Source organism: Rhipicephalus sanguineus, chromosome 4 (genome assembly GCF_013339695.2).
Source record: "Rhipicephalus sanguineus isolate Rsan-2018 chromosome 4, BIME_Rsan_1.4, whole genome shotgun sequence".
Taxonomy (NCBI): Eukaryota; Metazoa; Arthropoda; class Arachnida; order Ixodida; family Ixodidae; genus Rhipicephalus; species Rhipicephalus sanguineus.
In genome coordinates this window covers 119,015,277-119,034,739 of record NC_051179.1, presented here as the reverse complement: position 1 = coordinate 119,034,739, position 19,463 = coordinate 119,015,277, and the positions used below count along the sequence as shown (strand labels likewise).

General features: G+C 43.0%; 1 long non-coding RNA gene across 1 annotated transcript; it reads right to left on the bottom strand.

Moving 5' to 3' along the window:
- Positions 1 to 3,866: 3,866 nt before the first annotated feature.
- On the bottom strand, positions 3,867 to 18,486 carry LOC119390620 (uncharacterized). Its single transcript, XR_005183402.2, has 3 exons — positions 18,264 to 18,486; positions 11,165 to 11,374; positions 3,867 to 4,128 (listed from the first exon to the last, which is right to left on the bottom strand). It is a non-coding gene; the product is annotated as an uncharacterized LOC119390620 (long non-coding RNA).
- Positions 18,487 to 19,463: the final 977 nt, after the last annotated feature.

Sequence of the window (19,463 nt, the reverse complement as noted above, 5' to 3'; positions counted from 1 at the left end):
GTTGATACCGCCAACATAGGGACACCAGCACGTACACTGTGGGTGTCCTGGGCGGAGAAGTTAGAATCGGAAATGTCACCTCATCTTGAGCCGCATCAATAAAGGCAACAGAAGAAGTGGCCATAGTGCTGGCCATCATGCTCCCATTAACCCGCACTGTCTTTAGCGAAGCTAAGAGCGCTAGCTTAATAGACGGGCTGGTTGGTATAGATCCATAATGGAAACTTGGAGACATTGCGGATAGATTGACGCTAGCTTTATGTTTATGGGGGAAATGTGGAACTAAATACAGTCAAGATCCTGAGCAACTTTAATCAGGAAGACAGAACAAAAATCAATCTTTTTTGGGCCCCGCTCACTCGGGAAACAATGGAAACGATGAAGGTCATAAAGCGGCCCGAGGGTTAACAAACCACGTCGCGCTCTCCTTGGAACCGGGCTCCCGATAGGAGAGGTAGTGACCTCTTACAATGAACTGACTAGCCTATATAAACAGCACAGGAGAACATACCACACAGCAATCTGTCGAGAGCGTAAGTCACTCTGCTCCGCCGAATTCAAGCTAACACCACTCATGAGAACGCTCCTCATGATGACCTCCATTAACACGCCATGATGACGTCGTGCGGTGACGGCATCACTCGTGTTGACGCCGACGGTAAATTTTTGCATTTGATGAGGCATCTATAAGGCTTTCGCCTTAAAAGAACTAACTCGCGCGCACTTGAGACAAATGGCAGCGCGTGCCGCAGGACTCGGGCTAACGAACACGGGATTTGCACTGTGGGCAGAGTGTGTAGGCCTCGCATTATTTCCGTGCTCATATTGCAGCGAGTGTACCCATTGAGCTTGCTTGGGGAGGGGGCACATATTGCAGCACCAGAGAGAGAGTGAGAGACACTTTATTTAGGTGCCCTTGCTGAGGTAATTGTGCTATTTTATGGGGTAGGCTCATTTTTTCCTCCATAGCGCTTACGATTGAGAGACAGATCTCTCATTCTCAAAAAAGCAGGGCTTCCACGAGTCATGGCAATTTCACCGCCGTATCGTTTAGCACGACCACCCAAGGAAGGGAAGCGTCGGTTATGGATTGGGGACGAGTGCGCTTCCTGTATTACAATCACTACAAAGCCCCCCTGTGCAAGCTTTACCATTTCTTTAGAAATTATAGATATCAAGCGAAACAACCGCATGAATTTGCATGTTATATCTTATTCATGCATTATTATATCTATCTTATCCAGACGCCATAGGGCACGGCAGCATCACTGGCATGACGTCTAATCCGTTTGTTTTCATCGTCCAGGTGAGAAAACGCTACGGCAAATGCTTTCGCTCAAATAACCTTTGTCTAGTTGTGCTGCCGTGCCCAGGGCTGCTCTGCTCATTATTGACTGAAATGCTGTCTCACATTGAGAAATTATTGTTACTTTGTGGGGACGTTGAAAAACCCTGGACCTGGAACAGACTTAACCCTCCTCTTTAAACAGATTCAACAAATTACTGATGATGTCAAGGAAATCAGGAATGAAGGAAATCAGGAATAGAATCTAAACTGGAAAAAGTAGCAGTTCTTGATGAGAAGGTTTCCTCATGTGTGACCGCGGTAAACAAATTACAGCAATCACTTTCTGCTATGAAGATCAGACTAGAAGACCTTGAAAACCGTTCGCGACGGTCTAATCTAATACTGTATGGAATTCCAGAGAACGGCAAAGAAAATGACAAGGACCTTGCTGAAATGGTTAATGAAGATGTAATAAAGAAGGTACTGGAATTAGAACCAGTGGCTATCGAACGGATACATAGACTAGGAAGACCTTCTGCCAATAATGCACGGCCGATAATACTAAAGCTTTTAGATTTGCGGGAAAAGACTACCATACTGAAAAATTGCTATAAATTAAAGGGATTAAAGATCGCGGTAGGGGAAGATTTCACTCCCCGTATACGCGACATCAGAAAGAAACTGTGGCAAGCAGCTAAGGCAAGGAAACTAGCTGGTGAAAAGATAAATCTTGTGTTTGAGAAATTAAAAATCGACAACGAAGTGCTTGAATGGGACGAGGATGCAAACTGTATTCGGCCCATTAGGCGCAACCCTCAGCAAAAAACGAAGAATCCCAAGTGCGCGCGTTGCGACCACGCAACACTCAGTCACGCACCAAGTGAAGTTCGCAAACATAAACGTTCGTAGCATTCTTCTAAAGACAACCTGGCTAGAATCATTTTTACTTAGCGCAGATCCCGATTTTGTCGCACTCACTGAAACGTGGCTGTCAAGTGACGTCAGGGACTTCGAGATAACGCCGCCCAACTATGTAATCTTACGTAAGGACATAACTACACGGGGGGGGGGAGGTGTGGCCATCCTAATAAGAAAAGATATCGCCTTCACGGCCCTCCCCGATGTCGAAGGGGTAGAAGCAGTTTTTTGTAAAATGCACTTGACCGCCTGTCCAATAGTAATTGGTTGTGTTTATCGGATTCCTTCGTCACACTCGGAAGCAATGCATTCCCTGTATCAATACCTGCACGTTCACGCTCTTGCATGTAGGCTTATACTTGTTGGCGATTTTAACCTCCCTCATATCGACTGGCTCACTATGACACATCAGTCATCTTCGTCCGACATTATTATTGATACTATGCTAACATTTAATCTTTCTCAAATTGTTAAAGAGCCCACTCGTGTACAAAGGTGTTCTTCAAATATACTTGACCTAGTTTTTATTAGTGGCCACTTTCCCGTAGATGAGGCCATCATTGAGTTAACAGATGGTATATCAGATCACAAAATAGTAATGTGTTCGATTCCCTTGCATGAACGCATCAGGCATTCAAATTCAGTTTCTTCCTTTCTCGATTTCAGCAACGCTGATGACACTAGTATACTTGACCACTTATCACAAGAATTTAGTTTATTTGAGCAGCTTGCCGGTCATCCGGATGTTGATATCGAAACGTTGTGGCAGAAATTTAAAGAAGTTGTTTCGTATTGCATCTCTAACTACATACCTTCTAAAACAAAGAAAGCAAAACAATTCAATCCATGGATAAATCGTGACATTATTCATGCAAAACGTAAAGTAATGCGCCTAAGAAAGTCTTCTAAACAAACATCGAATCCCATAACTTGTAAGAACCTTGCGGAAGCCATCAGTTCAATGAAGTCTCTAATTAAAGTAGCCAAGAATCACTACTTTTCTTATACTCTACCTAATTTTCTTAACGATGCACCTCAAAAATTTTGGACCTACCCTATTGAAAAATTCCATATGTACGGAGTCCGCAGATACGGACTTATTGGAATATGGAATGCCATATCACCGTATCATACAGAAATCCGTAAGATACGGAAATCCGTAAGATACGGATATCCGTATGATACGGAAATCCGTAAGATACGGATATCCGTATGATACGGTGATATGGCATTCCATATTCCAATAAGTCCGTATCTGCGGACTCCGTACATATGGATTTTTTCAATAGGGAAGGACCACGGATATCTGTATCATACGGAAATCCGTAAGATACGGATATTGATCATCCGTATCATACGGAGATGCGGCACTGAAATATTTGGTCCTGCATCGCGCAGAAAAATCGATGGATATCCTAATATAACTGAAATGTAGGTATATACACGCAGCACAGTAGTGTGGATATTGGTAGTAGAGTCGCCGACAATGTGCCTTGATTCATGGCTATAGACCTGCTCAGCTAATTAATTACCACAATAAAGTTCGTGATACATATTTTGACACGTTTGAATTGTAATTTTGTTCGGTGTTGTTGCATGTTCTCTTGAAATATAGTCTGTAGAACCAGATGAAACCATGTTTATGAAGTAATTAATTGGATGCAGAATGCCTTACTTTCAGACATCATAAAAGAAGCCTCAATCAAAAAGCCAGTTACTGATATGTGTTACTGGCACAGATTGTGACTAAGTAATATGGATCTGCAAAAAGGTGCACACAACAGTTGATGGTTGTACATGCAGATGAACCACCAACGATTTATTCATTCGGCCTTCTGATGACTTTCAGCTTGCCCGCCAGGTATCGGTAGACGCTCCCTTGGAAGAACTCGTTTCCCACCTGCTCCTCTGGTGGAAAGCATCTGAAATAGGCCAGAAGCGAATGCTGTGTGAGCAGAAATTTTCGCACTGAGTACAAAAACTGAAACGTATTACCAACGGGAAAGTTAGTCGGAAAGACATTGCAAGGAAGAAATGCCTGGTCTACCTCATCGCGGTTCTCAAAAATGTAGACAGGTTTTCCTTAAGACTCATAAAGCAATGGTAGCAGACCTAGTAGATGTCGCGAATATTCTCGGCCTGTGGCAGTAGCTTCCGCAGGTAGGCAACAAAAATAGCAACAAAAAAAAAAACTCACGCAGCGAAAATGTTTTTCTCAGCAATCTTCTTTTTGTGAGTGCATAAATAATCGGCACAGAATACCCAGGGGTGGCGCGCATCTAGTGTAGTGAACAGCTAGACCAAGCCAAAACATTTATACTGAACAGCGTCGCACACATTCCTTCACTTTTGCGCTGCTGTCATGAATGAGTTTCCAGAAATGCTCATGCTTTCACGCGTGTTCTATGACCCAAGGACGTCTAAAGGCTTTGTACGGTGATAATCAATGTGTGCGCCACACTTGTTGAAATTAAGAATAATGTCCATCTGGCGCCACCAGTGACCTCTGCTGTTTTCGATGTGCGAAAGCACTTAAGCAAATGCCGACAAAACATCATAAATTGGGCAGATTTGGCCACTTATGGCTTAATGATGCCGCACTGCACGTTTTCTGGCAGATGAAACGCTGAGGTAAAGGTCGAGATGATACAGGAAGACGTTGTTTGTGACGCCAAAAACATGTGATAGCAGGAAGCGAAATAAACGGTTCGGAAATCGCTAAGATAACTTTTTGCAAATGTTATTTAGGCATAGTGTGTGTCGAATGGGGAAGATGGTTAGAGCGTTCAATGCATGTAATGGAAGGGAAAGAAGCAGGCAGTGAGAAAGCACCTCCATGACAGCACGCTGGCCAGTCGCTACATACAGATGCTTTGTTTGGTGTGCAAGGCAAGCTATGGCAAAGTCACCTAAATCATGCGCTCGCGTTGTCTCACGTGCTCTTGATTAGCGAATAATGGCGGGATAAGTTGAGGTTGTAGGCTGCAAACTGCGTACGCATTAGCCCTTTAGAGAGCGGAAGCAGCCCACCTTCGCACACGCTCGATAAATAAAATCTAAGAATACATTTTTTTTTGAAGACAGGCCACCAGAGTGAAGTTTTTCTGCAGCAAAATAATTAAAACTGTTGATTTACGCACAATGCAAGCTGATAACAACCATCAATGGCACTGAAGTGACACAGCAAGGGTCATTTCTCTCGTGAACAAAGCAAATGAGGACATATGATATTGAAACCGTGCTTTGACTGACATAAGCGCTCTTCGATAAAAAATTTGTCAAAATTGAGACGGGAGTTTTTTTTAATTTTATTATTTGAAAATGAGCTTTTTAGAAAAAACTCGCTTCTTTAATTATTTTTTATTCTTTTGTACTGCCTGTAGCAAAATGATATTTCGCAGAAATGTTGCAAAGGCTTTTTTCCATATTTGGCACTGTTTTGAAGTTTCTGCATGAAAGAGGAAACGCGCCTAGGCACATCAAACTTAGCAAACTTTTTTCATTCGGGCTGTGTTTGCCATTTTTTCCTTTTTGAGCACAGCATAAAGAAAACATGAATGTAATTCACAGCAATGCGTATTAAAACCTGCAGAAAAATATTTCAACACATTTATAGTTTGCGCTAAATTCGGCCATGAAGTCTGGAAATATTGCGATGAGCAAAAACAGGACGCCTGCGCCGCCATCTTCAGGTACTTTTTTGTCGCGCTGGGAGTGTTTCTTGGAAATAAACTTTTTGGTTCCTTGCACTTTGAAAGTGCCCACATAACATATAAAAAAACCCAGACAAAACAAACAAAAATATCGACCAGACATGCATGTTCGACCTCTTGTGGAATCACCCTGAATAGTCTTTAGTTAGAATCACAGCACATAGAAACCATGCCAGGAAACCTTAGTAAGTCCAAGGGAACGCTTCCAACTGTTTTATTTTCCGCACATCATCAAAATATGCATATTTCAGAAATATGCACGCAGGCAGGGCGCAGCGCATGCAGACTATCACACAGCACTATCAAAAAAAGCTATAGCACAGTGCTATAAAAAATAAGCATTCACTCTTGTACAAAAAGACTGAAGGAACAATGATGCATCCATCTCCTTCTGTACGTGATACACTTCAAGCTCTTCAGATGTCAATGTTTCTCTGCTTTCTACCCATGCGTTTCTCCAAACAGCAGTGCACAGCCACATGAAGCATAATGGAATGGCACGTGTGAACCCATACCATTCTTAATCGACAATACATGCTCCCTCAGGCAATCATTAATGCAGCAGCCGATTCGGCCAATATATGACTTGCCAACGCTCAATGAAATTTCATAAACAACACCCACCCTGCAACACAGAACTGGTCAGCAATCATTTGCAGTTTTTAGACATGAACCTGTTACTAAATGCTATACATTCGTGCTAATGTATAGCTCCTGTGCCCATAAGGACCTTCTGCCTTATGAATATGCTCACTCAAAAACTATGAAAAGAGCTATGCGAAACTGTGTCTCCGGTCAGCGTTATTGAAGTCGTGCGAGCACACTATGGACAACAGTTCCCAGTTACAGATTTCAAGGCTGGTAGCGCCGGCTTCCTTCGGTGGTCTTGACCAGTGTGTTCGAATCTTTGCTACAGAAGTTGAAAAGATGAAACAGGCAGCCCGAGGCCGTGCAGAAAGAGAGCACTGGTTCTCCTTTACGTGCACAAGATTGCCCACAATTCCAACAAAAATTGCATACAGGCATGATGTTCCAGTTGCTTTCTCTGCACCCAACAAGCTGTCGAAGCTTTGTGCCCTTATCTTTTCACAAAAAGTCAAGCTTTTGTGCAAAAAGAAGCCCACCAGGCCAGTTCTGCGTTGCATGGTGGGTGTCGTTTACGAAATGCCGTTGAGCTGTGGCAAGTGTACATAGGCTACACCGGCCGCTACATTAATAATCACCTAAGGGACCATGTATTATCGATTAACAATGGTGTGGGTTCACACCTGCCTTCCATTGTGCTTTGTGTTGCTGCACACCACTGTTTGGAGAAATGCATGTGATAGGAAAAAGCAAGGAAACCTTAGCAAGTGAAGTGCTTGACGCGTATCACATACAGAAGAGGATGGATGCATCAGTGTTCCTTCGATCTTTCTGTGCAAGAGTGCATGCTTACTTTTTCATAGCACTGTGCAATAGTTTACATGTCATGTGCCCTGTCTGTGTGCGCATTTCTGAAAAATTATGCATATATTTGGGTGATGTGCGGAAAATAAAATAGTTGAAAGTCCAGAGCCCTATCCTGTCTTTGCTCACATTTTTTCCTTATTCTCAGTTGCGCCACAAATATTTCACTAAGCTTTGTACCAACTCACTCAATGTTACACTCTGCCTTTGAGAGCACTGGCAGAAAGGGCACCGCCAAAACCACACATATCTCAAAGAAAGGTGACTTTTAAGGGCTCGTTCTTTCTTTGTTAGACACAATATTAATGACAACTAACAGACAATAATGTCAAGGAAAGTATTAGGGGTGTTATTTGCAGTAATTAGAATATAAATGTGAAGAAAGTAAAGTGGACGAAAAGAAAATTTGCCGCCGGCAGGGACCTTCGAATAACGCGTTCGATGCTCTACCACTGAGCTACGGCGGCGGTCATCCCTTCATCCACTTTTTGAAGTATATATGTGAATTTAAACCTGGGAGTGTTAGTCAGCGCCGATCGCAGCCATGACGGCGAGTGTGGAACACTCTTTTCCTGCCTGTTGGCATCACGTCACACGTGATCTTTTTACGAGCTGGCAGCTGACCAATAATCCCTCGCATACTACCTGAAGGCATCAAGTCTGCCAGAACGAGATCCTCGCTATGAGACCCTATACTTTCCTTGGCATTATTGTCTGTTGTCATTAACATATCTCAAGGGTGATTCCACGAGAGCTCGAACGTGCATGTACAGGAGATATTTTTACTTTGTCTGTTTCTTTTTGTGCTGCGTGGGCACATTCAAAGCGCATGGGACCGAAAATTTTATTTCAAAAAACGCTCCCAGCACGGCAAAAAAATATTTGAAGGTGACGGCACAGGTGTCCCTTTTTGCTTACCACAATATTTTCAGATTTCGCAGCCGAATTTCGTGAGTTATAAACGTGTAAAAAATTTTTGCTGCTGGTTTCAATACGTGTCACTCTGAATTACATCCATGCTTTCCTTATGCTGTCTTCAACAGAGAAAAAATGTGAAAAAATGGCAAACACGGCCCAAGTAAAAAAAGTTTGCAAACTTTGATGTGCCTTGATGCGTTTGCTATTTCACAGAGAAACGCCAAAAAAGTGTCGAATATAAAACAAAGCCTTTGCAACATTTTTTCAAAAGACCTGTTTTCTACAGGCCATGCAAAAGAAGAAAAAAGTAGTTGAAGAAGCAAGATTTTATATAAAAAAAGCTCATTTCAGAAAAAGAAAACTCTGGTCTCAATTTTTACAATTTTTTTTTATCTAAGAGCACTTAAGTCAGTCAAAACACGGTTTCAATATCGTATGTCCTCATTTGCTTTGTTCGTAAGTTGGAAAATATTGCGGTAAGTATTGCATGCCGCCACATTTTTTTTGCCCCGCTGGGAGAGTTTAGAAATTTCAGTTGCATGGACACTGAATGTACCCACGCAAGACATAAAAAAAAACCTGACAAAACAAAAATATCGATTGGACATGCATGTACGATCTCTCATGGAATCACCCTCAAGGAATTACAGATACAGGTGTGACTTCCAGTTTCTGTCATTACGCTAGAGTTCACCTCGACTACTTCGTACTTAGTCGTTGCTGTGTGCTCTGACAGTGCTTTTAATGTCACTTTTTTCTTATCTGCATCGTTCTTATGTTGGCGCAACTGCGGTTAAAGTTGGCTATCTCTTCAAGGTAGACACGGTCTCCTACCTAGTCCGCTCAGGAGATGTACAAAATGCCAGAGAAGTATTTTGGCAGCTAGTCCTTTTCTTTTACGAGTGCGTGCCACAGTTTGCACATGGGAATTTCAGCAACCCCAATGTTATATTTACACAGCACCTGTGATAACTTGCACTCGAGGAAAGGGAGCGCAACTCCCATGTCAAAAACGGGGAGGCTGGAAATGGGCAAACGGTGTCCCAGACCATTCATGAACTCGGGAGGGTAACCTTCATCAAAAGGTCCTGCCTGCATGTTGGAAGTCTAGTCTTCAGATTTCGTGCAAATGTGAGTAGTCCAATGGAAAGGCAAGTACTTTTCTTTGACGAGTGTCAGGATGTAGGGACATGAAGTCCAGACAGTCAGTATGCGTACTCTTTTGTAAACGTTGAAAGAATGTGCCAAGTCCCTTTCTAGAAACACATCCAAAAAGCTGGCATGTGGTCTGCCCTATCACCCCCGTGAACTGAATGGAATCTGCTTGGTTGTTTTGATGCATGGTGAAAGCTCCTAAGCAAACACTTAATCACGCAAAAAAAATCCTCCATGTAGCACACAAAAACTCTTGGCATTGGACCAAAAGTGAGAGTTATTTTGGAGCCTCTGCATTGTCAGATACACAGCAGGAACCAAGAGAGAGAGGCAACTATTGAAGAGCAGTGGACTTGCTTGTCAACAACCATGTCAATGGGAATGGAAGTGTACAGTTCTGTTCACTTACATTCGGACTAATACGACCACTGGGGTGCATGCTGCTGCTCTTGGCATTGGTTGGCCCAACAAGAAAGGTCTGCAACTGATGCCCCCGACTTGAGGAGGCACCTCAGTTTTTTGCCTGGGTAACACCTACTTAAGTTTTGAAAAAGCCCACTACAGGCAAGTACGCGACACACCAATGGGTGCCTGTCTCAGTGACCACTGTGAATCTGATGATGCAGCGGCTGGAAAAGCCCGCCTGCCCTCGCTTTTCAGCACAACACCAAGTATTATGGTGTATTATGTAGACTATTTTTTCTGAGTGATTAAGCTTGGCTGCTTTAGAAGCTTCATCACACAACTAAACTATAAAGATCTAATTGAGGTCGCAGGATAGGTGGAGGCTGACTAGAAACTGCCTTTTTGGGATGTGTTGGCAAAAAGGAACAATGGAGCACTTTCCTTCTACGTCTACAGAAAGAGTACATACATTGGCTGCTACTTCAACATTTGGCAAGCGTCATTCTGACACTTGCCAAATGTTCAAGTACCAGCCAATGTACCAGCCAAGACGACAACTACTGACCTTGGCAAGCGTCATTCTGACGCTTGCCAAGGTCAGTAGTTGTCGTCTTGGATCGTTATGTTGTATTTGCACGAAACCTGAAGACCTGACTTCCTATATGTAAAAAAGCGAAAGGGACTTTCCGACAAACAGTTACACTCCTGCGTTCCTAAAAGATGTGGTAAACAGTTTGTCCAAAACCTCCCAGCCTGCCAGTGCCCAACAGAAGAAACGTGCTTCCATACCTCACGTGTACAGGATAAGTGAGACCTCATCATGCGTGCTGTGTAACTATGACGCTGAGGTTGCTGACATTTCTGTGAACCAACTGAGGCATGCACTCATAAGTGGAAAGGACAAGCTGCCGAAAGAAGACTTTCCTGATGTTGCTTACAAGAACCCGTGTGCAGACTGGGAGAGCATCTACACAGGGGTGACGGGCCACATTAAACAGCTGCTGTGGCAACATCGGAATGATGCGGATAAAAAACAAGTGGTGTCAAATGCTCTGGCAGTGCACAAAGCAATGACTGAGCACACTAGCACATTTACTGAGGTCTCGGACAAGGCCACGGTAATCTGCAACGGCAGCTGTGGCTATCTGCAACTCTAAACAGCGGCACCTCTCACGGCCACTAACGGCACTGGTGCAAAATGCGACACTGCCCGGCAAGAAAATCTCCACACTTGTCACCCTTACTCATTCTAGACATCCTGGCTGAATCTCAGTGTTTTCTGCCTGTAACAGAACAAAAATATGATTCAGAAACTCACGCTTCAGTGCATGAAGCTTCTCTGAGGATGATGACCTTCCTCTTTGATGAAAGAGCAGCATGGTGAACAAGGATGCTCTAGTTGTGCAGGTTTTCGATGCGCCACAGTGCCTTTGCTCTTTCTCTCTGAGAAAGCAAGGGAGCCCTCGGTTTCTTCTGGAAGCCACTGCCACTTCTGGTTTTCCATTAAAATTCCTCGGCCAAGGTCAATCTGCACAAGGCCGCACATAAGGTCTTTAAAACTGCAAAATCTTACATTGGAATTTCTGTAGAAGCAAAAAACCGATTTTCAATAGGCCAACCCAGGCATCCTTTTTTAAAGGTAGGGTACTCATTTTGGCTGGTTGGTTCATATTTACAAGTGGAAAACAGTGCTAAAAAGACGGGACAAGAAAGGACACAGACCCCCCCAATGGCACTGTCCAATAACCAAATGTGTTTTATTCTTCCAGTCAGCACATATATACTGCACCAGTAACGCAGTGAAACAGAAAAAAAAAAAACAGACTCAGCCTGCGCAGAGGAAATAAAGTGATCAATGGGATGGCAATTCCATGTCCTTCAGAAGTCGGCAAATCGAAGGGAGGCTTACACATGCCTTGCCGCTATTCTTGATACGATAAGATGAGTGCGTCTCATTTCAGAAACTTATATCCACAATAGTGGCTATTCTTGATACGATAAGATGAGTGCGTCTCATTTCAGAAACTTATATCCACAATAGTGGCAAGGCATGTGTAAGCCTACCCTTGATTTCCCTGCTTCCGAAGGAAATAGAATTGCTGTCCTATTGATTGATGCCTCTGCACAGGCTGAGCCTTCACTTCTTTTTTTGTTTCCTTGCGTTAGTGGTGCAGTATATAAATGCAGACTGGAAGAATCAACACATCTGGTTGTTAATCAAAGTTGTGATCTCCTTTCTTGCTCCATCTTATAAGCGCTGCTTTCCACTCATAAAATGTCTTAATAGGTAAGGCTCTGCAATTACAACCTTTATTTTATTTTTTCTGAACTACCCCGATCCGCCCAATGTTGCACATGACCTTGACGATGCATGATTACTCTCTACCGTATATGAGAAAAGTACTAAGGCTTCCTCAATGAAAAAGCTTAACACGAACTGCAACTGCGCAACTAAATTGAAAGATATGTCAAAATTACCTCTGTAATACACAAGATGCACAACAACAATAGAAGGGAGATGAGCCAACAATGAGACAAGTCTCATCTCCTTCTATGGTAGTTATGAATTTTGTGTATTCAAGAAAGCATGTAGCAGTTATTCCAGCAACAAGTATTCATAAAAAATTATCTTATTAAAAAAGTACTGACACAAAAATTTTACATCTCGCTTTTTCCTGTTGAAATAATCAGCTAATGACATGCTAATCACGACTGGAAATCTTGTTTGCTAGAGCACACAACGATGAATCATTTGGACACATATTTATAGCACCTAGTCGCAATTTCGGTTTCAGAGAGTGCTGAGAGAGGTGGGGTCTAGCGTGGTTTGTAAACACAGCTGGCCACATGAACGCACAAAACAGCAACGCACTCACAATGCATGCCGCAGATTGTGACTGCACGTCAGCACCGCGTTGACAACTGCTGGTTAGAGCGCACATAAGGGTCATGGCAGCCTGCACAAACTCGTGATGTAGATGGCTGTTGGTTTACATACACACCAAAGTGATTTCACAAAGCTCCATTTTGCGCCCAGTTGCATGGCACACACTTTAAAATTTATTCTAAATATGTTCTAGGCTATATTAATTATCGATATTTTGTAGATGATGTGCGTGTGTGTGTCAACACAAATCTATCATACAAGTTATATCAGCTTCAAAATTTTGTGTCAGTGCTCTTTTAATACATAACCCTTTGTCCCATCTTTTTATATTACAGTCAGTATACCACTCAACACAATCAGGTGTATATGAGCTGTGCCACTGTAAAATCCAGAATGTGCCACATCATAGAGCTCAAGCCAAATGTATAGAGTGACCTTAGTTTCATGCTGAACAGCCATTTGGTTTTGTTTTTGTGCTTCTACTTGCCACCAAGGCATGTGCACTCTGGCCTATGTAATACTTTCTGTATGAAAGTATCATTTCACAGATAACTCAGTCTGAAGTTAACAAAATGTATTAAGTGCCACTTGCTACAACCACCCCTCCATGTAACAGCACAGCTTAAGATGAACGGGATGCAGGGCTTAAGCGAGGTGAGTCGGCTGACAATGAAACGTCCAATTATGCCGTGACAACATAACTTCCCACATAGCGAGCACTGCCAGAACGCTCACTAGGAGTGAAACAAAAGCTTGTCCAGAAACTTTTACCATGCTCTCAAAGCCACACACATTTGAAGTTGTGTAAATGTGCATATGCAGTCTCTGAGGTCAAATACTATTATTTTTGTCACATTACGCATTACTCGAGCACATCGATAGCATTTAACAGTATCACGGTATATTGTTAAAACACACCAGCTGTATTATGAATAAAACTTTTAGAGCTTTCATTATTTTATTTGAAATGAACATTCATCTGTTGAAAAGGTTAATCAGTCACTCAAAAGTAAGAGGCTTGTACCGATTCCTGCACTACACCTATTTTAAGCGATCTTTATCAATAGGTGACAAAGTGACAATAAACAGTTGCTTTGTTTGAAAACACATCTCACGACAACACGTAGAGAAAGCACCTTCCCACACGATTATACACTGTGCGTAATGTCGTAGCCACTAGACAATGTCTACCCACCTATCGGAAGCATGAAAATCTCTTTCACATTAAAGTGGCAACAGCTCCTCCTGCTGATCTTTTCTGTGAATTTTTCCCAAATATCACACCTTCTTTAGGAGATGAAAAATCCTTCAGGGTGTTGCTGGAGCCAATGTTTAACACGTGGTCTTGTCTTCTTCATGATAGCAACTACCTTGAAGAAGACGAGACCACTTCTTGAAACGTTGGCTCCAGTGACACCCCGCGTTCAAGCATTTTCCACCTCCTCAAGCTTCCATCTCCCCATGAACTACTTTCTTGAGGACTGATTCATCCTGAATGGATTTCGTTGTTGTAATATAAGCAGTTCAATTATTTTTCCTCGTTTTTCACTATCGACAACTATACTTCATCTCACAAGCTCGTTGCAGCAATGTGGAAGCTATGAGGTGTAAGCAAGCCACATGCTTATGAAGCAAAACATAGCTCTACATACAACTGCCTTAGAATTGGCAAGGTCGAGACGTTCGCATTTGTTTGGCACATGCTACGTCAGAGCGATATGTGACACACTAATCCCACTTTGCACGTACGTCCTAGGACTAATTATTAAAGAGGTAACTGCTGGTGATTGTGATTATAAAGCGACGTGGCCGCATCCATCAGATGTGACCACCTGCTTTGATCCGATCTCATGATTGCTACTTGCCTACTATCTTGACATCAAAAAATAAACTACGCAATCAGCTATCACTTTGTGTCATCTCATGCTGAGGACAAAGCATAAGGTAAGTTTTGTTTTTATTATTGAGATCAGGTGCTTGTTCGCTTACACCTGCTAAGAATTTGAGAGTGTATCTTTGAAACAATGCAAAATATTCGCAAACACATTGCTGTTGAAGTGCCAGGACACAAATATAAATCAAATAAAAAGCACCACTTTAGACATTATGGGCAACAGTGCACAATGACGAGTTGAAAAATTTGACTCAGAAGGCACCCGCTTCAAGCGATGCCGCAATGCTTTGTTTTTTGCTGTGCTGCCATATGCTGGCTTTACTTGCCAAACAAGTGCCTTTAGACAAAATGGAGATGCAAAGCAGCCAGCACAGCACGGATGAATACATTATGAGAGATTTTAACTTTTCCTATTGGCTAAGCAGTCTCCACAGCAGTGCGACCAACTTGTGAGATGGGAGTATAGTTTACCTGATATTTCTGAGTTATATATATACCTTTAAAAAAACAAAGCGAATTTAAGGGATCATTTTCTTCGTTAGACACAACATAGAGACAACCAACAGACAATCATGCCAAGGAAAATATAGGAGACATCATTTGTAGTAATTATGATATAAATGTCAAGAAATTAAGATCATGTGCCATGTGATATGTGATACCAGCAAGAAAAAAAAAAAGGATGTTCCACATTCGCCACCATGGCTACGAGCGGCATTGGCTAACACTCTCAGGTTTAAATACACAGATATACCCAATAAAGTGTACGGGAGGACGACCATTGTCGTACCTTATTTGGTAAAGGATCGGACACATTACTTCAACATTGCAGGTTCATTCAGTCCCTGATGGTGGCAAGTTGTCCATTCATCCACTTTAATTTCTTCACATTTATATCATAATTGCTACAAATAACATCCCCAATGCTTTCCTTGCCTTGGTTGTCTGTTGGTAGTCATTAATGTTATGATATACATGTAATACTGGTGTCACACGAGCAATTTCGACTGCGATCAGGGGCGATACGAATTAGGCTCGATCAGGATCAGGCGCTGCTACACGGTCATGTCTAATCGCGATCAGGCCCGATCAAGATCAAGACCATCACGATCTGCGCATCGAGATCTGGCTCAGATCGCGATTGGAATTGTCTGTACCAAACTCTATTCAGATTAGTTTGGTCCGTGCAGCAGCGATGATTTTTGATCGCGATCAAGAAATCTGATCTGGATCGACCTTGATCACGATCAAAAGTGCACGTGTGACACCGATATTAGACACAGAAGCATCCTATATGCAGCTTGATATTTTTTCAAAAGAGAACTCAAACCATGGTGACGTTGCCCTTAATGAGATGTGTCAGTGTGGTGAGGAATGGGAATATGTTTAAAAAATGCTCAAGCAAGTGGCAACTGAGCATGCAGCGGGCTTTTGTTAAAGGGGTGGTGCCATAAAATTTGCGGCTTGCACATTCCTTGTGGCAAACGTTTCTTAGTGCTCCATGAAACATGATGCATGCTCCAAAATCAATATATTCCTGACAAATAATGTAATGCCGCCTTATTTATGCGAATGACTTTGGGTTTCTGGGGGCCGAGTTAAACACTGATGTCACTGTGTAGGAAGTTTGAACACCTGGGCCCACAAAACTGTAACACACGCAAGCAACTGTCCGGACGCCTTCAACACTTGCTAAAATTTTCTCATAGAGAACATTAGTGTACGGCATTCCATAATATGCAGAGGTGTTTGTGGAATACCAGGTTACTGGACAACGGTATCGACATCTTGTGACTTTTTGTGCAACCACAATTATAGGCGCGTTTCTTTGTCTTCGCTGAGTGACCACGGTGAAAAATTTTTTCAAAAGGCAACGCATTCAGTACTACACCGTTGCCGAGAACTTACTCCGGCAGAGAAGTAGAACACACTAGGTTTTTGCAACAACAAGCCGCCTCTCTCGCGATGCCACGGTGCGTGCACCCTTCCCCCAGCGGAATAGTTACGAAACGTCTCTTCATCTCGGAGGCTTTTCTTCTGGCGATACCGGTTGTCCCGGCCCCTACCAAACGGCTGAGGGCAGCACAGGAAAATTGAAAAGGCAGATTCGGTGCTTGCCTGGTTTATCTTCCTGCTGCCAGGTGGCCCTACTTATTTAGACTCGCACGTTTACGGCTACGGTAACCCGGTATGCTAATGCAAAGCGTGCGAACAAACTAACATTCTGTATTGTCACTGGTTCGCGTGATGATGTGAAGCACTTTGCAAAATACCAGCAAGCTTGGCTAGTTCGGCAACACGCTGAGAAAAATGAGTGAGTGTAGGTTCGTAGCCGGCACTCTCTTGGCTTTGTCGGTGCAGCAGTGCTGTGGGTCACCGCTAATTACACGTCACGAAATCTTTCGTTACACTTCCTACACAGTGACGTCTGCGTCAGATGCACTAGCATTGGGCCTCGATTTCAAGAACTTGGGCACACTTTGGAAGCAAATTAAAATATATTATAAACATTTGCTGTGTCCAACACTTCGTGCAGGGTGTCCTTGCATACAGAGGAAGCCTACAGCAGCAGGCTTTTTATAGCCTGAAAATTTGGTGGCACCACCCCTTTAAGTGTTCAGTGTAGCAGTTTGTTCTGTCGAAGAGCATGTTTTATATTCACCATCTATTTTGATTAGTACTGTAGCATTACATACACAAGAATAGCATAACACAAAAGCCAGCTGCTATAGCTATACAAACACAGATGCTGTAGTCCAAATAAGATACGGAGAGAAGGGAGACTTGTAACAGCGCTGGTCCTGTCATTACGTGTCCTATTTCTTTTCATGTCCCATTTGCGCTAAAACACACGCCTGATGAGCTAACTAGCCTTATCAGAGAATCTTCTGCCTCGTCAGTATTCATCCTTTCATCAGCAAGCACACAGGACTATGCTAATTATACCACTGGTAGCTTAATGTATACAATTGCATGCTGACAGTACATTCATGTGTAAACAGCAACACTCTGGCAGAATATGAAGTCTGCATGCCAGTTTTCATGACTGTACGATGTGAAACGTGGATGCTCATTGGTACAATATTACTAACAAGCAAAGGTGATGCACACGCATACACACAGACAGCACGAACGCCTCTACACTCGAGGCACGGGTCCAGGTTACTGTTTCATCAAAAACTACGTTTAACTAACTCAAGCCACAGTTAAATTGCATAATAAACATTTCATGAATTTCTGCTTATTACCACCACTTCGACGCTAGGCAAGCAGAAATAAGCCAAGTTGCAAGTTATATCGCACACGAACGTGAACACGATGTTGACAAACTGTAAATCGCGTTGCAGATTTTAACAACGATGCAACGCAAGTGCCGCTCACTACAATACACATAACAAAAATCGATCATCATACACATGCATATTCTCTCGGTTGTTACATATTTGCTTCCGTACGACCGTGCCAATGCGCCATGGCTCTGCTCAAACGAGCGTCGTCAAGGCGAATCGGTAACGCGCACAATGTCGGTCACCCATAGAGGTGCGTAAGGCTGAGTCTTTACAACGTTTCGTCCGTATGCCGTAACAGAGCATTGCACTAAGTTGCATACTTTGCAAAATATCCTGTGCCACTTACCTTTAGCTTCTTTCATGCAGCGGTGCAGTAGGCAGCCACGGGAGTCGGCCATCACATGCGGAGTCTTCCGCCGATTCCTTGAACAGCTCGTACTTGACCGAAGCTCCAAGAACCACGAGAATTGCGCGCAAGCTTTACACATTGCACAAACGATGGACGGCGCTTTCGCACACGAAATTAATGCTTTTGCCTTGAAGTTCCAGTGGACGTAACGAGACGCCGAGCGCGACAACACAAAGAAAGATAGCATATTGGCTTTGGCTGTGGATGGATTTGACTTACATTTTTCTTTTCTTTAAAAAGAGAGAAAACAAAACCATCGAAGAGTTCAATTAAACAGTGAATGCATATTATTAGGCAGAATAGTATAAAAATAAAACTACCAACTTATTTTAAAGAACATTTTGCTACGGCGCAAGTCAAATACTCTTTCAGCAGATCTGTATTTTTTGTTGTTGTTATAGCAGACGACAGGCTTCTGCCAGCACGCACGTAGTTGTGCGACTTTACGTTTCTGTCGGCGATGTTTTCCTCCGAAGCAAAGCTCTACATTCTCAATGAACCGTAGGGCTACTATAAAGTAGTAAAGCTTTTACACAAGACAGGTATTTTGTTACGTCGAAGGAAAATGTAGCAAGCTTTCGTGATCAGCTGGTGTCGCCGCTCGTTCGCTTAGGCAATTGATCGAAATCCCGTGCTGAATTTGGGATCGAGTGAGATATCGACTAGCACGTCTCGAATCAGTGCGGCACATAGCTAGATGCAAGGGGGTTGGCGGCGTACGTCGTACTGATTTCGCGCGATGACCGACTAAATGGCAAAAGAGCTTTGGGGATCAAGCTTCAGCTGCTCAAGCTTGTGACTGGGCGACCCAACAGCTTCACCAAAAGCCAGTATCTGCAGTGATGACACATAAAACTTCATGATGTCACGCGCGAGCGAATGACAACCAACAGCGAAGAGAGAGGACAAAAGCGAGCGACGCCAGGCGAGATACGATCGCGTAATATCTGCTTAAATAATAAATACGATCGCACATCGTACCCAATTGGCACTCGCACATATTCTGCTCCAACTTTTCTCCTAGATATTAAGCAAGCGAACCGGTGTGTACTGTGTGGTGTAGGTTGCTAGCGCCGCAGGTTGGTGGCAGAGTGTTGTTGTCAGGTGTGGGTTCGATCCTTAAACAGAGCGACGTTT